This window comes from Choloepus didactylus, chromosome 3 (genome assembly GCF_015220235.1).
Source record: "Choloepus didactylus isolate mChoDid1 chromosome 3, mChoDid1.pri, whole genome shotgun sequence".
NCBI classification, from domain to species: domain Eukaryota; kingdom Metazoa; phylum Chordata; class Mammalia; order Pilosa; family Megalonychidae; genus Choloepus; species Choloepus didactylus.
Genome location: NC_051309.1, coordinates 135,442,649 through 135,462,667, shown reverse-complemented (window position 1 = coordinate 135,462,667; position 20,019 = coordinate 135,442,649). Strand labels below are relative to the sequence as shown.

At 35.0% G+C, this 20,019-nt stretch overlaps 1 long non-coding RNA gene across 1 annotated transcript in view; it reads right to left on the bottom strand.

The window, feature by feature from the left end:
• LOC119529838 overlaps positions 1-11,863 on the bottom strand; it is a 91,326-nt gene extending 79,463 nt beyond the window's left edge. The window contains exon 1 of the long non-coding RNA XR_005215956.1: positions 11,845-11,863. This is a non-coding gene — a long non-coding RNA (uncharacterized LOC119529838). The remainder of the gene's footprint in view (positions 1-11,844) is intronic.
• Positions 11,864-20,019: the final 8,156 nt, after the last annotated feature.

The window sequence follows — 20,019 nt, the reverse complement described above, 5'->3', positions numbered from 1 at the left end:
GAGCAGAGGCCTTTACACAGGAGTGACCTTTCATTGAAACATCCCAACTCAAACCCTCTATCTTTCCCTTATAATTTTTGTCAGATGCAAATGGCTTAATTTGTTACAATCATAGGTGAGATTTTACTCTGAAGAATATCCTAAGATTTATTATAATGTAAAGCCAGAATAAAAGGGAGCAACCTTAGAAATATTTTGTCAATGTGTCCATCGAGATACTTATGAAACTCAAACCTCCGTGTGAACTTTTATTTCTAGAGTACAAGGAAAGCTTCAGTTTCCTGAAAATGAAACATAGAATCATACATCTACCACTGCATAGAGTAGTCATTTGCTGTTTTATGCTCCCTAATTTTGCTATCAGCATCCCAAATATGTCTAGAGGAATTACCACGCACACTCCCCACCTCCCTGATCAAAATGCCTACATAGACTTGGGGCCATCTGGTTTCAAGATTGGTTCATCAAAGCACTGCATCTCTCCAGTGACAAATATGGGTGAAGGCAACATTTCCCAATTGTTGTCATAGTGTGGCCCACATAAAAAAAAAAAATGTTGATATCAGAATTCATGCTGGGATAAAAGAATGAAGTTGCCTGTGGCAGCTCGCATGGGATGTCTGGTTACCCCAGGCCCTGCCTGACTGCCCTGACGCTTCAGCGTAGGTGCAGCCCCTCCAGGCACGTGCACCGCAGCACGACAGAGGCACCAGAGGAAGGGCTGAGCTAAGAAGGGAGCTCGCAAGACAAAGCAGCCCAATGTGAGATGATGAGAGTCAATTCCAGTTTGGGATATAGGGAAATTAGAATCTCTGTTTTCTTATTCCTATGGACTTGCTGTGATAATGATGTGGACCTGGTAATGCCAAGGCTACTCTGTGGGTCCTGAAGAAGAAGAGCCAATGTGAACTCTTCTGTGCCACAATGGAAGAGAGACACACCCCTGAACTATTCATTTTTATGAGCCAATCAATTCTACTTTTTGTTTATATACTGTCTAATCATGTACATTCTATAATGTTTAATTGCAGTTGTAACTGACAAATGTGCACGAATCATGTTTACTGAAATGTGTGTTCAGCTGTTATCTCCCAGTTTGAGTATTAGTTTGTTGAAGGCAGGAATTATGTATTAGTAAATGTATATACCCAGCAAAGTACATGGCCCATACCATCATGTGGATATATGTTGCTAACATCAGGATATATGTTCGTTAAAATGAATTTAAGAAGGCATATTTTTAATTAACAAATTATGAGTGGAGCAGAATCAAGATTTGGCCTGTGTTATTCCATAAACTTCTGAATGACTTTCTTGGCAAGACCTTAAGAATTTGGATGCTTTGCAATATAGCATGTGGAGGAAAATAGAATAAGTTAAATGACTTCACTTAAAAATTGTATTACCAAGTTTATCATTTGGTTATTCAAACCTGAAAATATCCTCACCCAAATCAAATGTCTTTAAGGTTAAAGTAAATAAACAAACAAACAACAAAAATGCTAAAACTCTTATCTTTCCATTTTAGTCTCTGGTAATTACTTTTTCTCTCCCTTCTCCCTAAATCATGAAATCTAATTGCGTTATTTCCTCTCTTCCAAGAGAGAAGTCAATTCTTATTTCCAAAACATGCAAGTGGTGTGCAGATGGTCATGATGACTAAGCCAACCAATGCACAAATCAAGCTTGATTGTGTGATTTTTAGACCTTCCCCTTAGCTCATCTCCATGGAAGGTCTATGGTAGAATTATCCTGGAGTTTGCTTTGGCAATTTTGTAGTTTATTCAAGGGAGAATCAGGATAAATTAGAACTGACTTTCCTCCACCAACAATAGATTGGAGCTCATTTCAGAATTTGGGGACTGGGGTCAGACTGGAAAATTCATAGTGTCATGAACAAAGCAGGATTATATTTAAAGTGATCTGAACATGTAAATTGAACAAGGGACTCACAGGGAAAGGAGAAATTTTATAGATAAGTTTTCAACATTTCTCTCTACATAGCCCATAAGTTGTGCCCCATGACCATGCTCTTAGACCTACACCATAAATTCTCTGAATTGTCTCAGGGTGTCCCCATTAGAAAACAGCTTAAAGCCCTTAGACTTTTAATAAAGGGGTCTCAGGTCCTAGACTGTCCTCCTCTAGTCATTACTTAGGCACTTGAAAAAAAGAATCCCATGCAGGGTTAATGAATGAACAGGTCACTGCTTTAATTACAAAGAAACCACAAGCAAGACCATCCCTTCTCTGCTTCCCACCCTACCAAGGATACAAAGACAACATGAAATTAATATTAGAAAGGCAGTCAACAGCTCTTCTAGCCTCCTCATATAAAACTAACTTAAGGACCTGGGCTCCTTCTTCAAAACTATTTTGACCTTAGTTTACTTATCAATAAAATGAGAGTGCACCTCAAAGCCTACTTTTATACAGTTCAGTGATTCTACTTCATTGGTACACAGGAGTTGAGAAATCTGAGACTGCACTATATGTCATTAGCTATTTCTGGAATGTTGGCAAGACTCCTGTTAGGGTTTACTGTAGTGCTACACCTGTAACCTCCAGGTCCCTACTAACATGAGAGATATCCACCTGTTGAAGGCATGAATAGTGTTGGGCTCAGGAAAAAGTACTAGATTTCACTAACATATACATGTGCAACGATCCTAATTACTAGTTTAATATACAATTTATTTGCCAGATATGGCTGAAATACCTTCCAACTTCTCACTAAGATGTCTATCTTTACTATGAAGTTAATGATGTTAACACATATTTGATTGCTGCGACTAGCAATCAAATAATTGTCAGATTATAAAAGGAATTTCTACTCATTTAAGATTGATAGAATTAGGTTGGAAAAAAAAAAAAACAACTAAAATGGCCCACTCAAGCTATATGCCTGAAAGTAGTTGGAAAACTCTTCAATGTTACCATACTATCAATCCTTTGAATCAAAAATGCAATAACTGAGCTAAACAAAAATTGCGGTGATGTGTCTTGTTACTTGAGAGTGCTAGAGTGCTGTTGTCCCACACCACCTTGAATATCTCTTCCTACATATCACGTCCATAAGATACTGTAAACCTAGAGTGCCAGGGTAAGTTCAGCATGGGTATATTGGCATGCATGTGCAGATTTTGACATAAAGAGCTATCAGAGAAACATAGAAAGAAAGAGTCATGACTGGATAGATGTATAATTATGCTTTTACACACTAATTTTGTCCAGAGTTAGAAAACACAGCACTCAGAGTAAAAGAAGACGCTGTCTACTTGCCAAGCAATAGTTGCCCTAGAAGTATTGGTAATTGAGCTTGGAGCACATCATCCATTAGTGGATCTGTAAAGAAACACAACCAGTGCTTAAATGAAAAGACCACACACCATCTCCTATAGCCAATTAAGACTTATATATAACTTCTCATGTGAGAAAGAATAAAAAATAAAATAAAACCCACATGAAGACAATGGGAACAAACTGAACAAGGAGAGGAAAACATAATAAGATTAGACTAATGCTGCAAATTATTAACTAGAGGAACCAAAGCCAGTAGAAGGCTTTAGAGAATTTTATTCAATCCTACCTAACAGGAAAAAAAGAAAATAAACTGCTTTGTGACAGGAGCAGAAAACTATAAAGAGAGGACAGAGTTAGACGAAAAGACAATGAGATAACATTAAAGAGAGATTGAAAGAGATTTAAGAGATTGAAATGACATGGCAAGGAAGCAAAAAATGGAATATTCAAATTGAATATAAGACACAAAATTTGCATTATAAAAAAATCAAATCAATAGAGTGGAGAACAAAATTGAAAAATACTTCCAAAATACAGAGGAAAAGATTATTTGAATGTTAAATATCAAGAAAAAAAAAGTTAAGAATCTGAGAAGAAATAAAACAAATTGGAAGTAGGCAGTGTCATATTTTTTCTCTTATACTGAATGTCAGAAGGCAATAGACTAATGTTTAAAGTTCTGAAGGAAAATATTTTAGTCAAATCCTTTTTATTAATAGGGATTGTATTTCATAAGTAAAAACAAGAGATAAGAAATTATAGAATACATAAGTGCTTAGAAAGCACCCTAGTCACAATCCTTTATGTAAAAATTAGTTGATGACGTATTAGAGCCAACTGAAAGTTGAATCTAAATTTTTTTTAATATTCATTTTATTGAGATATATTCACATACCATGCAGTCACATAAAACAAATCGTACATTCGATTGTTCACAGTACCATTACATAGTTGTACATTCATCACCAAAATCAATCCCCGACACCCTCATTACCACACACACAAAAATAACCAGAATAATAATTAAAGTGATAAAGAGCAACTAAAGTAAAAAAAAGAACACTGGGCGCCCTTGTCTGTTTGTTTGTTTGTTTGTTTCCTTCCCCCACCTTTCCACTCATCCATCCACAAACTAGACAAAGGGGAGTGTGATCCCCATGGCCGCCCCAATCCCACTGTCCCCCCTCATAAGCCACATTTTTATACAATTGTCTTCAAGTGAATCTAAATTTAGAACTAGTACAATGAAGTCATGGTTAAAGAGTCTATAGAGAACCAATGATACCACTGAAGCATTAAGCTCAAAAATTTATCATAAATCTAATTACCAAATGAAATGTCAGTAAAAACTATATTCTTAAGGTACAAGATGCATTATCTAAAAGTAATCTTTTAATTAACAATAATCTTGCTTTAAATTATCAGATTATATTACAAAATCTGGGAGAATAGAGGCAAAGCAAGAGAAACATAAAATTGTGTCAAAAGTTTTCTTTTACATTCTGCTGTTCTAGATTTTGGTGATTAAAATTAAACATACAATAGCAAAAAATATTCAAAAACAATGTTGTTAAACTAATAAAGTTTAAAAACAGTTAAAAACCTAAAGAGAAGATAGAAGCCTACAACTCTTAGCCTAAGAATAGTAAGAGACACAAAGAAACAGCAAGGAAACAAAAGTAGAAAGCATAAAGAGATTGACAGGATTAAGTCCAAACATATCAATTAGATATAATGCAAGTAAATAGTTAAAATTCCATTAACTAAAAGCAAAAAGAAAGGTACAAAATTGAATACAAGCATTTAATTTCTCTTGCTTAAAAATTAAATTATATTAAACTGATGTGTTTTTTTTTATGAAATAAACCCACAAAGATGCACAGAATGGGAAAGAGGACTAAAGCAAGAAAATTTTGAATCAAGATATCCCATGGCTGAAATGGAACTTGATACAGCAGATTCAAGACAGTGGGAACCAAGGCTAACAAGAAGAATTGAGAGACAACCCAGTTAAACTTCAAAAGGCTCAGAATGAGGCAGCACTGGATAATTTTAAAACTGGAGTAAAGGACATGATGTTAAAATGGGGTGAAAAATGGGAGAAAGATGTTTAAGAAATAGTGACATTTCTAAATCCCTAGATGTCTTTTCCTACTCCCTGACTTTAGACAGTTCTTGTTCCTGCATCTATGAAGAAATCCCAAGTTTCAATATCTGACTCAGAAACTGTAAGAACAATTTCTTGTAAGATGCATCCCAATTTAACATGTTAAAATGTGAAAAAAATATTTGCCTTAGTATCCATTTCACACACTATGTAAATGCTTGTAAGTGCATAGAATGTCTGTGAAAGCATGCACAAGAAGCTGGGAAACGGTTCCATCTGCTGAGAGGAATTTGTTTATGTACGGAAAAAAGTATATGAAGATTTACTTTTCTCTTTTCTTCCTTGTATTAGTTAGACTTCTGTGCTGCTTTAACAAATTATGACAAATTTAGGAGCGCAAATTTACCATCTTGAAGTTCTGTAGGTGAGAAGTCCAACAGGGGTTTTATTGAGCTAAAATCAGCCTGCCATGCCAATGGGGAGGGGCACAGCTCTGCATTTTGGGGAGCTTTCCTTCAGTTGTTACGCTGCGGTCTCAGCCATTCCACCCATTCTGGGCTGGTGTATGATGTGTGTCTGGTCACAGATGTCCCCCAACAGTTAATCCAGACTATTTACTAGTTGTTCCTGGCTATTTACTAGTTGCTCTAAAGGATGAATTAAATTCTACACCTCTCTATGCTGCCATCTTGAGGAATAACCTTTTAAATATACCATTTTTCAAATGTGTTATAATATCTGTAAAATATTCGAACTGGAATTACAAGGTCAGAGGGCATTTGTAATTTCTTTTTTAGGGAATGAATTTTTTTTCCATTTCTTAAGTAAGTAATACACAACATGTTATAAAATTCAAAGGGAACAATAGAGTAGACAGAATAATGGCCCTCCAAAGATGTCTCTGTACTAATGCCTCAAACTTGTGACTGTGTTACCTTAACTGGCAGAAGAAAAATTTCAAATGCAATTATGTTTAAGAATTTTTAAATGGGGGGATTCTCCTGGGTTATCTGTGCTTGTATTCAGTAGCCCACATTTGTTAATTAAAACCACAATTGGAGCCTGGTTGAGTTACTTTCCCTCACTCCAGGTAGCCTGCTTCTTTTTTTCCACAGGGAAGTGTTACAACTCAGTCTACTAAAGGATGCATTACAGCCAGATAGGAAAAGACAGGAGAGAGAGGTTTGGAGCACACTATTGGGTGATGGTAGCACAATAATGTAAGTACACTGAACAAAGATGACTGTGAGTATGGTTGAAAGAGAAAGATTAGGGGAATGTAGGACACCAGAAGAAAAGATAGAAGATAAACACCAGGACTGTATAACTTAGTGAAACCTAGAGTGGTCAATGATGGTGATTACAGGTACAAATATAAGAATGTTTTTACATGAAGGAGAACAAATGAATGTCAGCTTTGCAAGGTGTTAAAAATGGGGTGGTACTGGGGAAAAAATACAGTCAGTGCAAACTAGAGTCTATAGTTAATAATAATATTGTAATATGCTTCCATTAATTGTTAGAAAGGCAATATACCAAAGCTTAATGTCTATAAGAGGGGGATATAAAGGAGGGGTATGGAATTCTTGGTGTTGGTATCGTTGTCTGACTTTTTTATTGTATTTTACTTTAATTTATTTTTTCTTCTGTTGCTTTTTAGTTTTCATTTCTTTTCCTTTCTTTTCCTTTTTTCTTTTTTTTTTCTTTTTTTTTTTTTTTTTGCCTCTTCCTCTTTCTTTATGGAAGAAATGGAAATGTCCTTATACAGATAGTGGTGGTGAATGCATAACTATGTGATTATACAGGGAACCACTGATTGTTTACTTAGGATGGAATGTGTGGTGTGTGCATAAAACGGTCTAAAAAATAAACACAAGGCTACAAGTGCTGCAGAAAATGTGGAGAAAGGGATGTACCTAATCCCTGTTGATGGGGAAATAGAATGGTGCAGCCCATCTGGAGGGCAGTGTGGTGGTTCCACAGAAAGCTAAGCACAGGGTGCCATATGGTGCAGCAACTCGGTTTTTGGGTATATACTTGGAAGAATTGAGAAGAAGGCCACGAGTAGACATTGGCACAGTGGGGTCAAATGGTGTCAGTATTCACCATTTGCAGTAGATGGAGGTGGCCTAAGGGTATATCAACTGATGAACAGAATGGCAAACTGTGGGATATACAAAGTTTCAAAGTTATCTGTTAAATAAAAAAGGCAAAGTATAGGAACAGTGTTACGTGTGTTATGTGTCTTTATACACTTGCATAAATCCATAAATTGCCTCTGAAAAGATAAACAAGAAATTGCTAACAATGGTTACTGCTAGAGGGGAAAAAACAGAATGACAAGGGATAATAAGAGGAGAACGTTCCTTCGCTTATATGCCTTGTTATACCTCTTAAATTTTATGTGATTTTATGCCTTTTATGCCATTTTTATGCATTGCTCATTAAAAAATGTTACCATTTTTAAAAAGACAAAAACACTCAAATTAGTCTTTAGAAAACAGACTCAACTATCAGTTAACTTGCTCATATCTAAAAGTATATACAAGCAGTTACCAATAAATATATAATAATACATTTATATATTACTGTATAACATTAAATGTATAGTAAAAATGCATAATACATTTATGAGGTTAAAAAAAACAGAAGAGACAGTATTAAATAAGACAAAGTGGAATTCAAGGCCCCATTCAGTAACTGAGTATAAAAGAGAATTCTTTTACATTGTTAAAGGGTATAAACCTCAAGAAAACTGTGAATCAGGAAACAAAGTATTGAGTAACAAGACATCATATGTGTGCATTTATGGATCATATAATTCTTTATACATAAAACAAAAAGAGTTTGAAATAAGAAAAAATTGAGAGCAGTCCCATTGTGAGAGAGGTTTAAGGCCCCTCATACATTGTAAATCAAATCAGCTAAAATATAAACTTATAAATTTATAACAAATTGAGATTTATTAACACACACACAGCTCCAAGAATGTTCCTACTTTTTAAACTTGAAAAAAACCTGTAAAATATAATTTCCTTCACAAATTGCAAGATCATATAACTGAATTTTTTTTTATAACTCTTTAACACTTAGTGAGAACTATGGTGTCCCCCAACGAGCCCCTGGAAAGCCACCACTGATCTTGAAATCAGCATACTCAATAGACAGGTCTATTGAATTGCTAATTATATTTCCCTGTCCTCTAGTTTTATAACATATTAAATTCAAATTTATGCCTCAGGAACATTGAAAACTATTATATTTTATGTGATGTCAGGGCCACATACTGATGTCAATGCCATAAATATTAACCATGTGAATGTGCATATGGACAAATTCTGCTGCCAAGTACAAAACACATATGTCAGGGCAGAAAGGTAATCTCAAATAAATGATGTAAAGTGGAATTTGTACAGGCCTTCTCTGACCAAAATAGAATACAGGACAAAACTGAAACAAACTAAAACATAATCAAAGCGAGAACATGCTGAGGAAACTTAAGGGCACAGGGCACCACCGTCTAATCTTAGTTTAAGAGCCATAGTTTAAAAAACATTAATGATTAACAAGAAAGAATGAACTCAAGTAAATTAGCACTCAAGTTTAGAAATAAACAATAAACAATCTCCAGAGAAGTAGGACAATGAAAATAATGAAATTAAATTTAAAAATATTGATTTTTAAAATAAACTAAAAAATAGATGAACTGTCAAATCTAATCAAAAAAGGTAACCCAAACTAAATTGAAAATGAGAAATATATGCATATCTTTATATTACTGAGTTAGAACAAATAAAGAGACTGTGCATGGTTCACTTGATGTACAGAATATTGTGGTAGCCAATGGGTGGGCAAAAAGTTTGAGAAAATCCCCTTTCCCTTTATTTAGGAAAATAATTCACATAAATATAGAATTTAATAGACAATTCAAGTTAATATTAAAGCAACAAATATGCACTGTAATGGCCACTAGCATTCTAAAGTTTTTATTCTTCCCTTTCTAACTCAGCTCCAGGGACTAGGCGTTAAAGAGAAGATATTGAAACTACCATTTCCTTAGCTAACGTCCATTTGAGATTTCAAACAAGACATTCTCTCAAATGTCTTCTGCCTGACTCTAGAATATAGGTTTCCAGGGCACAGGGCGGGGATAGGGAATGGGAAGCCAAGGCTTCAAATGTACAGGGTTCCGATTTGGAATGCTGGAAATATTTTGGTAATGGATGGGAGTGATGGTAGCACAACACTGTGAACGCAATTAACAGCACTGAAATATATATCTGATATGATTAAAAAGGGAAACATTAGAAGGTATATATGGTAACAGAATAACAATGTTTAAAAAAATCCATGGAACTACACGACACAAACATTGTGCCCTAAATTAAACCCTGGACTTCAGTTAATGGTTCAATTATAAAAAGGTGCTATCATCAATTGTAACAAATGTTGCACACCAACTGCAGGGTGTAAGTGGTAGGGTGGTGTATGGGAATCCTATATTTTATGCATGATTGTTCTGTAAACCCACAACTTCTCTAATTAAAAAAAAAAAAAAAAAAAAAAAATTCCTGCCTCTCTTTTCTAATCTGAATGATATGAGGAATGCAGATTTATCCCCCGAAACAGAAACTCCTTGGGAACCCTCCCAGCCTTCCCACCCCCAACATACACATACACACCCTGAATGAGGTAAGCTGACTGGAGAGGAAAGGTTTTGTTGTGTTCAAATTCACCTGTGAAAGTCAGAATCTAGATAAAAATTCAAACTTGAAGATTCAATAATTTTATTAACTGTACTTAATAGGCTACTGTGTGTCCAATCAAGTGGATGAATTTTACTAGGAGTCCTGAGATTCATGCCAAATGTAATGGGAGGAGTAAATCTATAAATATTGAAGCCTTTTATAACTCAGAGAAAATCTATACTTTTAATACATTATCTCACTTAATTCTCAAGAAAATACTTAGTCCTTTCAGCAGATGAGGAAATTCATCTTTGAATACATTCAAATAACTTGCCCGAGTTTACAAAAGATAGAACTAAAGATCCTAACCCACTTCTGTTTAAGTTCCAACCCTGCATTTTTCCTCCTTGTATCAATCACATACTGTCATTTTTAAATGTGTGTTGTTTTTTCCATGTCTTTTTTCCCCCTTTTTCCTACAGAAGCTTCTTATTCATTTTTCAATACATCTATATTTTCATTCTACAGACCTTGGTTTCTGTGCTTAGTCTTCTCTTGAGAAGCCTCCCTTATCTCTTGGCTGTGTCTGAGCTTTATCTCCTATTAGAAAAGCAGAGACAGATGTCAAAGGGCTTCCCTGTGTGCAGACTTTGGTTTTTCCACAGGGAAATAATTATTGAGTAGCTTTGTGATGCATTTCACATCTGTTTGTGAAAGGAAAATTGCAGTAATTCTTGTATTTAAATGGACTTTGTTTCAACAAATGATACATTTTTTTTCTGTTTCCCCTTTCCTGAGTTTTAACAGCTACATCCTTCAAGAAACCAATGTAGAATTATGTTCCAACCTCCATGGACTACACGACTAGACCATTTACTATTTTGATGCCAAACTCCCTGGCTTTTGTTCAGCTCTGCAGAAATATGTTCTCTCCAAATCTTCAAAGTATCAAATTATCCCCACGTAGAGTATCCACAATGAGGGATGGCTAATAGATGGACAGACAAATGGATGGATGGTTGGATGGATGGATGATGGATGGATGGATGATGGATGGATGGATGGATGGATGGACCCAATATGCATTCACAAAGTACATTCTGACCATTCTGGATGATGTGGTTGTTCATAATAATCTGGTAACTGAAAAATTGGGTAATTAGTACACAAAATATTATAAATTAAATCTTCCTTCCCTTCAAATATAGGAAACATATGGACTCATGAATATATTGTGATAAATGACATAGCAGTAAGATATTTTTCTAGACATAAAAAATGCCAATTTTCAGTGTGCTATACATGTGAAAGCTTTTCACTATGCCAAGTGTGTAACATCCTAATATAATCAAAATCAAATATATAGATGAAGTCTCTTTAAGAATAGGCTCGGCTTTATAAGCAACATCTTTTACATTTGGAAGAAATAGTTACCCCAATACAGAAAAGAGATAAGAATCTCCTTTTCAACTATTGCTTTGAAAAATTATATCCTCAACAGCTTTGGTACAGGTGTTAACAGGAAAAAGCACATTGCTGGCAGCAATTCTATACTGAACACGAGACAATATAACAAGACTCTTGGTAAAATATGGATTCGATCCACAAGAAGGAAGGGATCAATGAATCATCAAAACCACAGGGGAGAAAATTGGATGTTGCTCATTGAGTTGCTGAGAGGTGGCATCATTAGACAAGGCAGTCTGTGCTGATAAGCATGCACAGTTGTCTCATTATAAAACATACCTTTTTCCAGAGTATTTTTGGTACTATATGTTAGGTAAAGTCAGCTGGTGATGTTATGAATTTCCATCCATGTAGGGTAACATCTAAAAGCAAATGAAGTTTAAAAACATCATATGTAATTGTGAGATGGCACGTTAGGGAATCAGACATCTAAAATGATGTTAACTAGATTGAGTTTGGTTTCCTTGGGAAGCTGGGATGTGGGAGGATTCTAAGTATATTTGTTTCAAAATAGACTTTTATAGCCTTTGAGTTTACTGAAGTAAAGAACAATGAAGACCAGCCTAGCATTTTTTTATAAACGCAGGTGTGAAATTATAATTAATGGATTGAACCATGTGAAATTGCCAACATTTTATCATTTTTTACCTACAAAAATGGTAATTTCATTTAGTTCAGTGTAACATATTCTATGGTAGTTTTTACAAATTTAGAAAATGATATACCCTAAAGAAATATTAAATTATTTTCATTTTTGGTTGAAATGGAAAATTGTCTCTCCTATATCCAACATCCATGGAAGCACTAGATAGGATAAATCTGTCATTCTATGACAAAATAGGATAAAAGTTACAGTCATTTTACTAGCTCCAGGAAAATGAGTCAGGAATGAAAACAGAGTAAAGAGAGAAAAGGAGAAAAAGAAAATTAGAGGAAATGAGGCTCCGAAAAGAAAATGCATCTTAAAAGCACATTTTTTACAAAGTTAAGAAGCACTCTTAAGTGGTGGTGACACCAAAATTTAAATGAAATCCAAAGGATATGCAAACACTTTGAAAGAATTAAGGATTATTCCAGATCAAACCTGGATTCTGTGTGCAATGATTCTTTTCAAACTGTTCTCTGCTTGTCCCTAGAGAATTTGGGGGTTTGTGATTTAAGGCTATTATTTCTTTACAAGTCCCATGACATTAAAATATTATAAAGCCCAAGATATAGAAAGCTTTGGAGGCAGGAATACGCACTTGTTTCCCATTTGTTTTTAAGTGGAAGAGCACCGGGATGCCATGATCATTTTATAAAACACTGTGAAATATGGAAATGTTAAAAATTAAATTATTAAATTTAAATAAACTAAACACATGTCTTTGTTAAATTATATATTGCATTCGATTTGAGTTCAGGGAACATGAAAGAAAGTTATTAGAAAAAAAGAAAAATGGAGAAAAACAATACATTTTTGATATTTCCCCTTCAGAAACTGCCATTATATGACTTTCATGGTAAAATGCCTTGATCTGGTTTGTGAACCCTAGCCTGCTATGGCATCTGAGTTTGAGATTAATTATCTCTTTCAAAGATTGTATGGAAATATAAAAGAATAATTTATAACAAGAATTGATTTCCCTGTCTTTAAAAAATAATTGTCACAACCCTTAATTTTTAGGGTTTTGCTTTAATTGGAAAGAAGAAACTCCCTTGGGGAAACAAAAAAGAGTTCCCCCTTTTAGCAAATTTCTCAATTCTAAATAAATACCAATCATCAGAAAGATATTCTGTTAGCTAAGTGTAAAATAAAACAAAGCAGAAAAGCTCCCTTATGATGTACCTCTTCCCTTTACGAGTTTTAAATTGGGTAAGAGGATTTATTTAACTTAGAGGTTCCCTATCATTTTCTTCTCTCTTCTTTTCTTAATTTATAATCCTACTCTGGAAAGCTGGCTGCCCAACTTGCTATTTTTAATGGGAAGGAAACTAAACAAAAGCCCTTACAGAACTGCTCAAATATCTTAAATATTAAACAAAAGTCTATTGACACAGAAAAATAACCAAACAACTGCTAATGATTTTCCTATAATTTCTGTATTTTTATCCTATTTTTCCTAAAGGGTGAGCCAAATTCCAAGGGATGTTTTGATTTTCTCACTCTGGACATTAGAACCATTCCTAGCTTGCAGCTGCAGGTTGTTTGAAGCAGAAGCGTCCATCAAGCCCAACTGGCTCTGAGAATGTGCCCCTCCTCCACCCTTTTCTTAACTGGTAAAGGAAAAAGAAGCCCTCCTGAGGTGGTTGTGATTTCACTGAATGGTGGTGATTTGGAAGGGAAATGAAACAGTGTTCAAGTGGACGATTATGACAGACAAGTAAAGATAACACTGACTTAAAATTATCTCCTTTCTTTTGCCCAACTGGGACTTAACCATTAGCAGACAAAAAGAGCAACCTGTCCCATGAGTCTAGTCAAATATATTACAAAGGAATATAATATTCTCATATGTAGGGTCAAAAAGCAATTATATTGCAAAATCTTGAAAGAGGCACCAAGATCTCTTGACTTGACAGATAGATCTGATCACCATGTTTCTAACTGAGAATTTTCAGGAGGATCAAGGCTCTCACACTGAAGCTAACTTCCTTCTTTGTTCCTCATAAATGTCTTCAGTGCTATGACTGAATGTCTTCTTTTCTGCTATTCTACTTTGGAACATTTAATGCTCCTCTGTGTGGATAAGAGCCTGGATTTCAATGTACCATACAGAAGAACCAATCCTCTTGTTAGCTGGGTGTGGACTAGATGCTCTCAGCACATTGTTTGGATATTTTGCTCTTAGGTCAAATCGCAATTTCCAATACATTGAAACTTAATGGAGAAGAAGGAGTGCAGAAAAATCAAAACTGAGCGCAATACTGCTCCCTCCCTCCCAGGCCCAGCCCTTATAATTCAACAGTAACTTGGAAAGTGCCAAAGAATCACATTAATAGTATCTGGGGCTGTGGCAGCACAGTCTTTGGTATGGCTTTTATGACCCGTGTTTGCAAGTCTGTGGATTGTTGTTACATTAATGGCAAACACTTGCTGCCCTCAGAGAAATTTCACATTAATAAAACCTACAAAGCACAGTGCTGTTCCTTTGAAGTTGCTACTAAACATGTAATATTAGCTTGTGAAGCATTAGATGAGGAAATGAGCCCGATAAGAACTCTTTCAGTAATAGCTCTAAATTGATTATTTCCTCCCCAAAATAAACTTGCCAGGCAGCCCTGTGGGCTTACTTCTGAAGACTTGCTCTGTCCAGGAATCTTATCACAGCAAAAACTCAAATACCTTGTGATAAGGCACATTCACAAGATATTAATACAGTGATGAGATTCAGCTGTTTATTTTTCTTTCTTTTTTATTAGAGAAGTTGTAGGTTTACAGAAAAATCATGCACAAAAATAGTTCCCATATACAACCCTATTATTAACACCTTGCAGGAGTGTGGTACATTTGTTACATTAATGACATTTTTATAATTGTACTATTAACTAACTATAGCCCTTGGTTTACATTAAGGTTCACTTTTGTGTTATACAGTCCTATGTTTTGTCTTGTTGTTTTTAATTTTTATTCTAGTAATTTATATACAACCTAAAATTTCCCTTTTTAACCACATTCAAATATATAATTCAGTGCTGTTAATTACATTCATAATGTTGTGCTACCATCACCAACAACCATTACCAAAATTTCCATCAACCCAAATAGAAACTGTACAATTTGAGCATTAACTCCCTATTTCCCTACTCCCATGAACCTAAGATCTCTTGAATGCTGCCGTAAGTTAAATGTTCATTAATGGCTTCTTAAATATGAAGGGAAGTAAAGATGGTGTCTTTCAATGATATTATTTAAATAGTCAAGCACAACAAATCCCTAGTAAAGTATGAAAGAAGGCAAATTGAAGCCTGTATGCATGGTAGTATGAAATACTTCACATTTACAAGAATGTGAATACATAAAGAACAATCCTTCAGAAGTTATCCATAGAACAAACAATTGATTTTAACAATTTTATTTAGGTGTCATTCACCTGCAACCTCTGTATGGAATTGGAGGCAAAAATAGTCACATTTTCTATTGGTAATCAGTTTAAAAACTCTTTATACTGATCTTTTGGGTGTGTATATCTAGATAAAAAATAATATTTCTTTAAAATAAAGAATATATAAGCCCATTCAGGAAATAGAATTTTCAGCATTCTTTGGACTTCTTCAATCAGTATTAGCCACAAAAGAGAACAAAGGAATTTGGAATTGGGAATTCTTGCGGTTTTGGTTTCTATGAAGAAAACACCCCTTTTTGTCCAGAATTACTATGTAACAGGTTCTCTGTTTAAATACATTGTTTTCTGATTAGTGAATAAATATTGATTTATACAATTCAGAATCACTTAAATTTCCATCTAAATTTGTGGTTCTTCCTACATTTATTCTGGTCCAAAATTGAATCCAATTTTCTATTAGGACACTTAAGGGAAATTGTTACCCTAATAAAAGAACAGAGCTGAGGCCGCTGGAATTACTATCATTCTTTTCACTTTTTAGAAAATACATTTGTAATGGTATAAACATAATTTTATAGTGAAAAACACTTTTAAATAAAGTAAATTTATTTAAATGTAAATGTCCACAATTCCCATTTAAGTGACTAACAATGACCATGGATTCTCTTTGCCTTTGAGCAAGACATGAGATTCAGAGCCATGTTTTTCTTGCACTCTATAATTTCTTAATCCTTTTTGAGGTGATTAAAATGTATACCTCAAGGTAGTGGTTGCTGAATACTCTGGTTCTTTTAGCATGAGTTTCATTAAATACATACACGGAGGGTCTTTTTTACCTTCTTAACTTCTAGTGCCTGTGTACCATTTGCCACACTCCTAACCAGGAAGTTACCAGACTTCCACTGCTAGACCTTTTCCATTAGAGCCGCTCACTCTGTGTCTCATGAGCAACTGATCAGGAAGATGATTCTGAGAGCTTCAAATTCTCCAGCTCTACAAGCTTTTAGGACAGGGTTTCTCAGTCTCCAGACTATTGATATTTTGGACTGGATAATTATTTGTTATGGGAGGCTGTCCTGTGCATTCTAAGATGTTTAGCAGGATCCCTGGTCTCTAACTACTACATGCCTGTATGTACCACCTCCTTCTTCTCCTACTAGCGGCAATCAGAAATAGCCATGTGAGGAGTAAGATGGCCCAAGGTAAAGAACTGGTGCTTTAGGATGGGCTATGGTGCAGACCCCTTCAAAGTACAAATTCCATTTTCAAGTGGATCTTAAAGATGGTCTCCAAGATAGAAAACATTAACTCTTACAAGAAGGCCATCATCAACCATTCATAATTTTGAGGACAATACATGTAAGTTATTTATTTCTGCTCTCTTAGATAGGAAAATATACAAATCCATAGTATAATGCGGTATTTAATTCAAATAATTACAAGCTAAGTGTTTGCAGTGGTGGTGCTTTTTACAGGTACTTACATTATCTCTTCTGCCCCTCCTAACAGCACTGAGGTAGTCAAGGCATCTATTATTTTCCTCATTTTATAGACATGGAAAAAATTACGTGTTTTGCCAATGGAACACATCTAGTAAGTGAAGTACCAAGAGTTAAAAGTGTAGATTTCCAATGGCCCATTTGCCTCTTTCTATACCATTCTACCAAGTAGCATAGGTTAAATTTCCCATGGTAAGATTAATTTATACATTCAACAAATATCAACTAAACACCTATTATGTGCCAGCATGTAGAAATAGCAGCAGCCAAAACAGATTTAAATCTCTACTTTCAAAAAGCTACATTTGAATGCATAAATAAGATAAATAAGTAAAATGTATAGTATGTTAGGTTATGATGAAGCACTCAGGAGAAAAATAAATTGGAAAAGGGGGATAAAAAGTGTGAAGGGTGGTAAGGGAAGGTTTCGTGGAGAAAGTAGCATATGAATATCAATGGAAAGAGCATTATGGGCTAAGGGAAAAGCAGGTCTAAATCTGAAGAACATTCCTGTCAGAGGGAAAACAGCTGCAAAATCCTGGGATAGGACCGAACCCAGGCAGCTCAAGGAACCACAGAGAAGTCAGGATGAGCAGCAGGGCCAGGGGAGAACAGCATCCAAGGAAGACAGAAGGTCTGAAGCTGATGAAGGTGAAGGACACATAGTGATGAGGATGCAGCCCACACAACCCTCTGTGCAGTTAATGCAATAAAAAGCCTCTTTCACTACACATTCTATATTAGATCTATGTTTTTTGATTAATTGTTATGAATGCTATTCTGTGAAAAATGTTTTCACCAGACAAATTGAAAGAGCATCCATTTCTGAAATTTTAGTAGATACAATTGTCTTTTGTTCCACCATATAGAGCACTTTCATTTAAAATTCATTGCTAGTGCCCCATAGTGCTATCATTTTATCACTCCCCTGTAATTAATATTTTCTAAGAACTAATGGTTTTCAAATATGTACCTTTTATATTAGTGTTATCCCTCTAGCATTGTTTTCATTTGTCCAAATAGAATCAGAAATTTCTAGTCAGTATTGGACTATCCCATGCTTTTCTAAAGTAGAAAGATTTGGGGAAAGACAAATCATTTAGTGGACTTACCTGGAATCTAAAACAGAAGAAAATGAATATGGAGCATACTTCTCACTGTTGTTTAGCTTTGTTCAAGTTATTTAACCAGTGAATTATATTTAATATTTCAAACTATAAAAGAAAGTAGACAATTTTTATGCTCCTATGAAGACCACTATCTTTGCTTTGAAAAAATACTTTGAGAAGCTACTCAACCACAAGCAAAAAATGATCTTTAAACTACTTTGCTTGAGCCAAGTAAAGGGATTTATTGATTGTGAAAAGGGAGGGAAAGAGAGAGAATAAAAGAAGGAAAGTTGAGGAGCTTGTATAATGGAAAGCAGCACTGAGGTGAGAAACCAGTGGAACCCAACCTGAGATTATCAACAGATGTTTTAGCAATTTCTTCCTTCATTTCTTCCATGAAAGGTTATTGGACATTTTCAGTATGTGCAAGGAGCTATTCTAGACTCTGGTTATAGAGAAATGAACAATTAAATAAACATCCCTTCTTGTGGAACTTTCATTCTTCTTAGGCAGTCAAAATAATAAACCAGATAGATGGGAGAGAAAGAGATGATAGATATAGATAGATAGAGGATAGATAGATAAATGATGATAGATTATATTGATATATATATATATATATATGTAGGTAAATAGATGATAGATGATTGATAGGTAATAGAGATTGGACAGATAGATGATAGAAATTAGACAGATAGATGGAGTGAGCTATATTCTTATGTACATAAATCTATGTATACATGATATATAGACAGGTTATATTGACATTAAAGAAAGAACAGTAACATTGGAGATAAATTTAAGCACAGAAGGGGAATAGGAGGCATAGAGTACAGGTGTAAATTTAAACAGGATCGTCAGGGAAGTTCCCATGAGAAAATGACATTTTAGAAAAGAGATGAAGGACGTGAAGAAGACTGAAAGAACATAATCTTGGGGAAGAGCATTTTAGGCAAGGAAAACAGAAGTGTGAAGGCTCTGAGCAAAGAATATGTGTGGTGCGTGTCAGGAGTGGTGAGGAGCTTGGCATCCTGGAGCAGAGGAAAGGGCTCAGTGGTCACAGCGGCCAGATCACTTAAGGCTTTTTCTGTGACCGAGATATTATGACATTGAATGGCTTTTAGTAGAGAAGTCGCATTTTCTGAATTATATTTTAGGGGTAATTCTGTCTTGAGAATAAACAATAACAAGGTAATGACAGAGGAAGGAAGACCAGTTAGAAGTCTGTTGCAATAATCCAAATGAGACAATGATGGTTGAGGCAGAGTGGAAGCAGTGGATGTGCTAAGAAGTGGTCAATTATAGATACATTTGAAGGCAGAGATACAAGGATTTGTTAATGAGTTGAATGAGAGCTGGGTGAAAGAGAAAGTAATCTAAAAATTTCTAAGGATTTTGGAAGCTGAAGTTGTTTTAAATGAGATGGGAAACACTGTAAGAGGAGCAGATTTGGGGTCAGGGAGTATCAGTTCAGGTTTGAACTTGTAAACTTTGAGATGTATAATATATATTCAAGTGGAAACACCAAGTAGACTGTTGGGTATACCCAAGTCTAGCCATCAGGGAAGAGGTTCAGATAAAAGATATAAAATTGTGATTCATAACATAGAAATGGTATTAAATGCTATGAGGATGATGTTACCAAGGGATCAAATGCAAAGAAAATAAGTGCAAGTTGGCACTCTGGGGTACTCCAGTGTTAAGAGGTTGAAGAGATGGAGGAAAAAGGAAGGGAATCTAAAGGGGATTGGGTGGTGAGGCAGGAGGAAAACCAGGCAAGGAGGATGTTCTGGAAACCAA